Here is a 9,684-nt window from a genome sequence, read left to right on the forward strand (position 1 = left end):
GTCAAGAACATGTCCCTCACTGCAGAAAGTTCTGTTGGACAGCACTTCTCTAGAGACTAAACTCCTCAGCCTAGAATTTCAAGTGTTCTTCCATCTGGCTCCTACCAACTTTTTAGCACAAAGGCTGAAATTGAGGAGGAAGAAATGAGGCTGGAGAAGGGAGCAGGGGCCTGAGGACGAAGGGCCCGCGGTACCACACTACGGAAGGGAGATCTCGCCCTGTAGAACATGGTGGGTTTCTTCCTGAGAAGGGACAGAGCCAGTGCAGGTTGAGACGTGAATCAAACTCACCTCTCTCAGGAAGTCTGAGTGAACGACCAGAGAGGTCTGAAGATCATGCCCCCCTGATGACTGGCCGCTCCCCTCAGTGACAGCAAGGGTTCCAATGCTTACAAAACAGAGAAAGTTCTCACATTCAAAATGGAGTGAAGGACCCGTGCTCAAATCACAGCTCCGCTACTTAATTAGCTGTGTCATATTGGGCACTGCCACTTAACATCATCGAGCATCTGTTTGCCTCTCTGTAAACAGAGCCCGTGATACCTACTCTCCAGACACGTGTGACAATCAAGTAAGATAATGAGGACAGTGAGCTGATGGTCTGGAGTAGGACCTGGACTTCAAACTCCCCCCTTGTGTGATTCTAGGGAGTACCTAGGGTTGAAGATCGTTAAACTACATGCCCTCTGAGGTCCCTTCCAGCTTCGAGGTTCAAGCCCACAGGAAGAAAGATCAGAAGTCAGTTTGGACAAAATACTTACCTGGGTCCCCACAGCAGGCTGCGGGCCTCGCGAGCAGTCAGTGCGGCAGCCATCGCGGACAGCCCGGAGTTGCACATTGAGCAGCCTCCTTGATGAGAGAGCAGGGCCGGTGTTGGCTTCTTGGCAGAGTCCCTCTCCACCAAGTGACAGATGCACCCAGACCCTCCAGCCCGGGACTGTAATACCGTGTGTTTTCATTGTCATGATAGAGTCATTAACCGGTCATTCTAGAGTGGCAATGGATTTAGAGTTTGGATGTCGGTTCCAAGGCTTCTCCTATCACATAAAATTGCTTTATTTTAAGGAAATAGAAGTTTCAAAGCGGCGGGCAGGGGAGGTGGGGGGGATGGGTGAAACGCATGAAGGGGATTAAGAGTCCGCTCATCCTGACGGGCACTGAGTGATGTATGAAATTGTCGGCTCGCCACACTGTACACCCGAAGCGAATGTAACGCCGTATGGTAACTCTATGGGAATAAAAAGAAAAACTTCATCAAAAAGGTACTTTTTAGAGCAGAAAAAAATATATAACACTGTACATTAACTATACTGGAATTCAAATTAAAAAAGGAAACAGCAGGCAGATGGGAGTGCAGAGGGATGCAAGGTGAAGAGGGCTGAGAAGAGCTGGCAGAGGGAGAGGGAGATGGGAGGGAAGATTCTAACTAATGCAGAGAGCATCCTGTTGTGTCCCAGTAGAATAGCAGAGCAAAGGCTCATTTCCCAGCACTTCAATGCTCCAAAGACCTCTCTGTTAGCCAGCCCTTCTGCACATCAACAGAACACATGGAAGCTTGCCGTTTCACCTCGTAGCTCAGGAACCCTTCAAGGCCTTGAAGCACCTCCTTAAATTACCAGAGAAAGATAAAACTGATGCTCAACCTGATGCGATATTATTAATTGTATTTTGCTTTATATCCACTCATTGAAAATCAGAAATCCCTAAAGGGTGACGAGGGACGTACTTTATTAAGCCCGAATATTTGATGAATCGAGGCACCCCATTCCCGATGACATAAAACAAAATGTGCAGGACGGTGGGTGTTTGTAGGTCCATCCAACCAGAGGAAAAGAATCAAATAGAGATCGGTAGCTCTCACTTCACAAATGGGTGTCGTAGTTCCAAAAAGGGCTTCCGGGGCAAACCAGTCATCAGTATGTCAATTATCAATCACAGCCATACTCCTGAGTCAATCTTGAAAAGATACCCCAAGGTTTTGGACACCAAGCCCAAATACAGATGCTTCTTCTTTCCGTTATATTCTCACCTGATTTCTTGTTCAACTGTTGCCCATAAACAGTACAGAAAACGTTTCATCTTTGTCGTGCTTTAGGGTTGGGCTATCGGACCAGTTCTATGGCAGAAAGCCAAATTAAATAACTCACTTTTTTATTATTACCAATAAGGAAGCTGAGGATTAATCAAAATTCGCAGGGAATGGACTCTTCTAATTAACAGAACCTTCTGATAAATTGTTGAGCTAAAATTAGAAGAATATTGAGATGACCCATTTAGTTTGGTCTATTTTGGGCAAATTTTCTAAAATGTCTGGTTTCGTGTCCCTGCCTTAAAAGTACCATTGAATCTTTGGTGTTTGAGGCTCATGCAGGGCTTTGGGGTTTTCAATCATGCGTTGTTGATGTCCAGGGGGAGAAATGAAGATACATGTAGCAACAACATAGATTGAACTCAGGACACAACTTTGGTGGCATCCCCAGTTTTAGAGGCCTCTGTCTCTTACATCCAAGGCATAGGGAGAGGTCAATGCTGTGACAATACTTTCAACTTGTCCATACATTTTGATGTCTAGATCTTATTTGATCCTTATTGTACTCTTGGGAGGCAGATTCCTCACTTTATAAACTGAGGCCTGCAGATGCTAAGGGCTTGCCCAAGGCTGAGATCATACCAAGCATCTGGAGTCTCAGTCTCGTGTCCTTTCAGGAGAAAGCCCACTGCGATACCCATGGTGATTCTCATTTCCCTATATTTGTGCTCACTTCCTCCCAAGCAGGCCACACGGGCTCAGCTAATCCCACCGCAGTTAGAGAAACATCTGAGTGTGTGCCCAACTTTTGTAGCTCTCAGAATAGCTTAGGTGAAAGTCATGGCTAATGTAATAGCTGCTGCCATGATAATAGTGTCCTTAAGCACCCCAGTTGAGAGCTATTTATTTTGCATAATATGATCTTGGCATACTAAATGCTCATTTGCATCCTTGTGTTGAGGACACTTTCCTTGTCTGTGGCATCACTGTCTGGGGGGATGAATTTTTTTCAGAAAGGTTTTGGTGTTTCCAAAGATACACTGCTGGACTTCTGAGTGGCCAGAGAATGCTAATGTTGGAAACAAAGGGAGAATGTATGATCTGAGATTTCTTGCATGTCTTGTAAGTAATAAAAATAAATCATCACCTTTGATCTTTATAGTAATCTTACGAAGTTGGTAGAGCAGGTGTCATGGTCCCATTTTGCAGAAGTGGTCCTGAAGTCCAGCTTGGTTGCTATGGTAACCTAAACCTGGCTACACAAATCTTTCCCCTGTGGTGCTTATCAAAGCTCACTTTTCATCAGAATGCCCCAGAAGTTTGTTACAAATACAGCTTTCCCAGTTCCATCCCAGACTTACTGAACGAGAGTTTCCAGGATATATATTTCCAGGATATATATATATATATATAGTATGTGTATATTATATACTATATTATTACATATAGTATATATTATATATTACTATATGTATATAATATATATATATATAATATATATATTTGCCTGCCCTATCAACCTCATGAGATTAAGATCAGCTGATATCATTTTAATTTTGTTACTGAAAATGAAGGAATTAAGATACTACAGAATGGCAGCTGCCTAGAGCAACAATCTCGTAATCACACACTGGTGATCAGCACCATACCCCCCTTTAGAGGTGGGGTAGCAGTGGGGACATACAAGATGCAAGAGACTCAGACTCTTGCCTTCGGGAGTTTAGAAGGTAGTTTGTTGCTAAGTCAATGAATTCTTAATTTCTAGCATGCATCAGAATCATCTGAAGGGCTTTTTTAAACACGAATTCCTGGGCCCCAGCCCCAGAGTTTCAGCCTCAATAGGTCGAGAGGCAGAAGCCAAGAATCTGCATTTTTAACTAGCTCCCAGGTGATGTTGATGCTGCTGGTCCCAGGGCCACACGTTTTAGAACCACTAGCCTAGTCGTCATGTTAAATTTCATGGCAGTCTTAGGGTTTAAAAGAGATATTTCAGGGGTGCCTGGGTGGCTCAGTTAAGTAGCCACCTTTGGCTCAAGTCATGATGTCATGGTTCCTGGGTTCGAGTCCCACAGCCAGCTCTGCACTGACGGCACGGGTCCTGCTTTGGATCCTCTGTCTCCCTCCCTGCGCGCACGCACGCGCTCTCTCTCTCTCTCTCTCTCTTAAAAATAAATATTGAAAAATAAATAAAAGAGATATTTTGGAATATATGTGTAAAAGAAAATTAAAACAAAAGAAGACAAAATTACCTGTCGTGTTCTATTGCCTTTTCAGTGTCCTCCTCTTTCCCTTTCCCTGACCACACAATGTTTTGCATCCTGGCACCTCAGTCGCAGAAAGAAATCTTTCTGACCTCTGAAAAACAATGCCATTTGCCTACCACAAATGCACTGGCTAGCACCATTTCTAATGGAAACATTTGCTTCCTTCATGCCCTGCTTTCTCTAGAAATAGAAGAGCCCCCTGCTTTGGAGTCTAGAAGGAAGCAGCAGAGGGACCGGAAGGTCTCTTCCCCCCTGCATCAGGCAGTGCTTCTCAAAGTCTGACCCCCAGATGAACAGTAGCAGAATCACCTGGGGGTATTTATTAACAATGAAAATGCAGGCCGCCTGGGTGGCTCGGTCAGTTAAGCACCTGACTTCAGCTCAGGTCATGATCTTGTGGTTCCTGAGTTCGAGCCCCACTTCAGGCTCTCTACTGTCAGCACAGAGCCCGCTTCAGATCCTCTGTCCCCTTCTCTTTCCGCCCCTCTCCCGTTTGTGCTCTGTCTCTCTCAAAATAAATGAATAAATTAAAAAGAAAGAAAGAAAGAAAATGATGGGACTCACTGTAGACCTAGTGGATCAGAATTTCCAGAAGTGAGACAGAAAAGTGGGTGCATCAGGTACTTACGTGCTTCAGGTTATTGGTGTTTCTGGTACACACTAAAATGGGAGAACTCCTAGAAAAAGGATTTACTGAATGTTAGGTTTAGCCAGGGACCCTAAGGAAAGTCTCATTTCTCTTAATGGACCACCACTTCCCCTTTCCTGGACCTACATGTCCCACAGGAAACCTCATGACACTAAGAGAGACACTAGGCTCCTCCCTCCTTCCCCCTTCCACACGACCCGCCCCCACAAACAGTATGAATCCATTTGCCTAGAACATCTCTCAGGTTGCTTAAAGCACACACACCTAAGTCCCTGACAAATTCCACCCAGTGAAAAAAAAAGATTTGGTTTTTTTAAGATGCTTTTATTTTATTTTATGTTTATACCTTCTCTCTCTTTAAATTTTTATCTCCCCTGCTTCTTTATGACACATTCTGGAGATGTTTCAAAGCTATTTATATTGCATACTGACTTTAGTCTTTTTAATGTTCTGAGAAATGCCATAGCTTATATTGGAATGATGCACTAAGATACAAGAGAGAAGGCGGGGAGGGGGGGAACTGGTGAGGAGAATAACCGAGAGCAGCATTGATTAGAAAGATAGTCAGACATAAGGGCGGGAAGTCTCCTTCCACGGCACTGAAATACTGTCAGTTCATTACCTGGCACGCTCCTCTTCCTATCTTTCAAGAGTGGGGAAGACTCTAGAAGTTTGAGGATGAAATGCAATCCTTTCACTGTAAGTCTGCCAGTGTTTTTGCTTTGGGGTTCATTGTTGAGTTAGAACAAGTATATAGTTTATCTCTCCTGGCTAGTCACTGTATAACTTTTGTTTATTTTCATTATGGGCTTCTCAGTACAATTCCACATGCGGTGGATTAACTAATGAAGGTCAGAAAACACCACGGGGCGTACGTTGCTAGAACACAGAGACATAGAACCAAATAAGCGAGCCTTCTGGTCTTCTGTGGGGGAGGGGGTGCCCACCACGTGCAATTCATCAATGCTCAGCTTTAATGAGCTTCTAAATTCTGTTTCTCTTGCTCCCTCTCTTCAAGGGTGTGTGTGTGTAAGAGAAGCTATGCCTGAAAACAGCGTGCTCGCGGGGCGCCTGGGTGGCTCAGTCAGTTGGCCATCCGAGTCTTTTTTTTTTTATGTTTATTATTTTTGAGAGAGAGACAGAGTGTAAGTGGGGGAGGGGCATAGCGAGAGAGGGAGACACAGAATCTGAAGCAGGCTCCAGGCTCTGAGCTGTCAGCACAGAGCCCGATGCGGGGCTTGAACTCGTGAACTGCAAGATCGTGACCTGAGCCGAAGTCAGGTGTTTGAGCCACCCAGGCGCCCTGTGGGCATCCGACTCTTGATTTCAGCTCAGGTCATGATCTCGAGGTTCGTGGGATCGAGCCCCGCGTCGGGCTCTGCTCGGACTGTGCGGAACCTGCCTGGGATTCTCTCTCTCCCTGTGTCTCTGCCCCTCCCCCACGCATGCGCATGCACTCTCTCTGTCTCCCTCAAAATAAATAAATAAAAATTTTACAAATGTGTTTGCATTAGACATCGTAATCATGTTCTCAATTTATACAGCACAGTAACTTTTACAGTTCTGCAGAGGATCATATCCAGTGCTCTTTTTTTGCATTACTTTCCAGAATCATGCAAATGTTACTGACAACTCAATAAAATCTGTGAAAGGAACAAAAAGTCATCCCCACGAAACTTCCAAATAGAGCCAGACCTTTGGAAGGTGATTGCTTCCAACACGCGGTAGATGGACACCCGGAATCTTTCTTTGGCTACAAATGTGTCCTTTGATGTCCCTGCCACACCTGTCAACCCAGTGGTTGGAATAGAAGGAGCAACCCTTTGAGGCTAACAGATTGGAGAACTCTGTCATGAGTTAAAGCTGTAACATACAGGCATTTGTTCAGTTAGCTATTACGTCACAAGGCCCTGAGGAAGTAGGACACAGGACAGGTTCAGCTTTGGTTTTGTTGGTGGTGGTGGTGGATGGAGGTCAGGAAAGGCCCGAAGCTGGGGAGCTGGGCACGCTGGCGTAGCAGCCTGACTTGGGCGAAGCGCTCTAGTGAGGCGCACTGAATAGCCAGGAGCTCACGTTAAGGTCCCAGGAGCCTGGCGACAGGGAGATCCGTATCTATTAGGATCACATTAGGCTGCAAGTAACCAAATCCTGACTCTTGGCAGTTTGAACACATAGGGCTTTCCACAACGTGTAACGGAAACCAACAAGTAGGTAGTTGTAGGCATTGCTTCCGCCGTTCACGAATGCCGTCAGAGACCTAAGTCCTTCCCTTCGGTTTCACCGTCCTTAGCATGCTGCCTTTCACCTTCATGGTTGTTACCTCATGGTCACAAGATGGCTGTGACATCAGTGCTCCCGAGAGGCAGGAAGATGAAGAAAGAGCGGTACAAATCACATCCATCACCTTTTATCAGGAAAACAAAACCTTTGCCAGTTTCCCCAATAGGCTCCCATTTAAGTCTCCTTGGCTGGCACTATCTTACGCGCCCCACCCACTCGACACCAGTTGCAAGGGAGACTAGGAAAGAGAGTATTTAGCTGGGCACGCTGCCACCTTAAACAAAACCGGGATTATGTTAGCAAAGAAGAGGGAAATTGATCTTGGGTAGACAACAAACAGTGCCTGCCAAAGACCAAAGGGGAGCTTTGGCCACTCATTCAGTTCAGCTAATACTCACCGGGCACCTACTGGGTGCCAACCACTGTGCCATGTGCTTTGACATCTGGCTTTTGCCTCAGGCTATCCAGAATTCAAAGAATGAAGCTTCTTCACTGGGGTAAATGACCAAAACTAGCGTCTAGCTGTGTGTCAGCTTTTATTTTGTTCCCGACCACCAAGCTGCCCTGAGCTTTGAGAACGTAGTTTCATCTAATCTTTCAGATACTTTGGGGGCAGAGATTCAAACATCGGCTCACCCGCCCCAGAGATGGACCTTCACAAACAAAGGCCTTTGAATTTTAGCTATCAGGGTCATTTTTTAAAACCGTGCATCAGAGTTATTTTATGCATGCAAATCCCTTTCTGCTTTTTAATTGGATTTGTGCCTGGATGTACTGCAAATTGCTTTTGAGGCTGGGCTGCGGAATAGATTCCAGCTACGGACAGCAGTACAATGGCACGGGCGTCCTAGGTGCCAGCTCGCCTCTCCACCTGTATTCCCAGACAACCTCCAGTCTCATCCTAGGCTGCTGACTGGTCGGTACAGAGGACTTCTTATAACCCGAACGTGAGCTTCGAAGACCTCTGCCCCTCAAAAGAGAAAAAGCAAGATGGCCAAGAGCCCCAGAGTGGTTTCTACTGAGGGTTTCTTCCTGGGAATTCTCTCTCCAAGGAGAGATGAATGAGTGGCTCTCCGGAAAGGAAGGATCTTCGCTACTTTGATGCGGCTGGGGCCGGCCACAGAACCCCTGTAGTTTGAAACCCAAGTTCAGTGACATTTTGTTTTTAGGAAGAGCAGAATGGAAGAGGACTTTGGGGAAGTCTGGGAGTGGCCAGTAGGGCCACACTGTTGAGACTCTTCAAAATTAACCTTTCTGCAGGCTGGCAAAACTACCCACGCGATGTGAATAAGAAGAAACTTCTTGCCCGCAGATTTTTTTTTCCTTGGCCTGTCAGAGTGAAAGTCCCATTGATGTTGTTTCTTGGGGGCCTTCTGATGACCAGTGCATTCCATTCCCAGAGAAGGATAACACGTTCTGTGGTATTGCTTTATCTGGTCGGACCATTGTCATGCAGTTGACATCAGTGCCCTTTAGGTATGGTGCAAAAAATGGGCAGTTTTTTTTGTTTTTGTTTTTGTTTTTGTTTTTGTTTTTGTTTTTGTTTTGGTGGGTAGGAAAGGGAAGGTTTGTAGTTTATTTAGGCAAAACTAAGTGAGGTGTCCCAGGAAGAAGTCCAGAATAGACGAGGAAGAACAGGTGGCCACTGGACTCTGGAGAAAGGAACTGGAAAGTGGCAGTGTCTTCTAGATACTCAGAGACAGTAGCTGATAAATCTTAATCATCAAAGATTGCATGAAGAAATTGAAGGGGGGGATAAGGCTGATGGAAGGGCAGAACATCAGTGGATTAAACGCAAGGGTTCCTTCCTACTCCGTGCCATCTGGCACATCGCCGGTACTTGTGCTTACCCGTACCTGATATGAAACGCTGCCCACCACAACATCGTCACAGATCAGAGGCATTGGAACCGGTGGGTGGGAAGGGTGATAATAGCTTGCAGACTAGGGCAAGTCGAATAGGTATGGAAGGGACCTAGGAAGGAGAATAAAAGAAGCACTCAACCGCAGAAGCAGAAGGGAGAAGGGAAAACACAGGAAGAAGAGACGCCGCATATTAAAATAACAGCAACAAGGGCGCCTGGGGGGCTCAATCGGTTAAGCATCCAACTCTTGGTTTCGGCTCAGGTCACGAGCTCACAGCTTCATGAGTTCAAGCCCTCGTTGGGATCCAAGCTGACAGTGTGGAGCCTGCTTAGGATTCTCTCTCCCTCTCTCTCTGCCCCTCCCCCGCTCACGCTGTCTCTTTCTAAGTAAATAAAGGTGACAATAATAATTACATTAGCTAACACTTGGACAAGGCCTACTATGTGCCAAGCTCTGTTGGAAGCACCTCACACGCATGAACTCATTTAATTTTCATAGTAATCCTGTGAAGTAAATGTATTATTATTAGCCCATTTTACACACTAAGAAACTGAGGTACAGAGTTTATGTCAAAATTGGATATCTGTAAAGTAGGGA

At 45.6% G+C, this 9,684-nt stretch overlaps 1 long non-coding RNA gene across 1 annotated transcript; it reads right to left on the reverse strand.

Annotated features, from left to right (window-relative positions):
* Window positions 1–1,097: 1,097 nt before the first annotated feature.
* LOC125931945 (uncharacterized) lies at window positions 1,098–9,443 on the reverse strand. The gene is made up of 3 exons (XR_007460511.1): window positions 9,079–9,443; window positions 4,922–4,970; window positions 1,098–1,228 (listed from the first exon to the last, which is right to left on the reverse strand). It is a non-coding gene; the product is annotated as an uncharacterized LOC125931945 (long non-coding RNA).
* Between the last annotated feature and the right edge of the window lie 241 nt (window positions 9,444–9,684).

The sequence above is a fragment of the Panthera uncia genome, chromosome X (assembly GCF_023721935.1).
Source record: "Panthera uncia isolate 11264 chromosome X, Puncia_PCG_1.0, whole genome shotgun sequence".
NCBI classification, from domain to species: domain Eukaryota; kingdom Metazoa; phylum Chordata; class Mammalia; order Carnivora; family Felidae; genus Panthera; species Panthera uncia.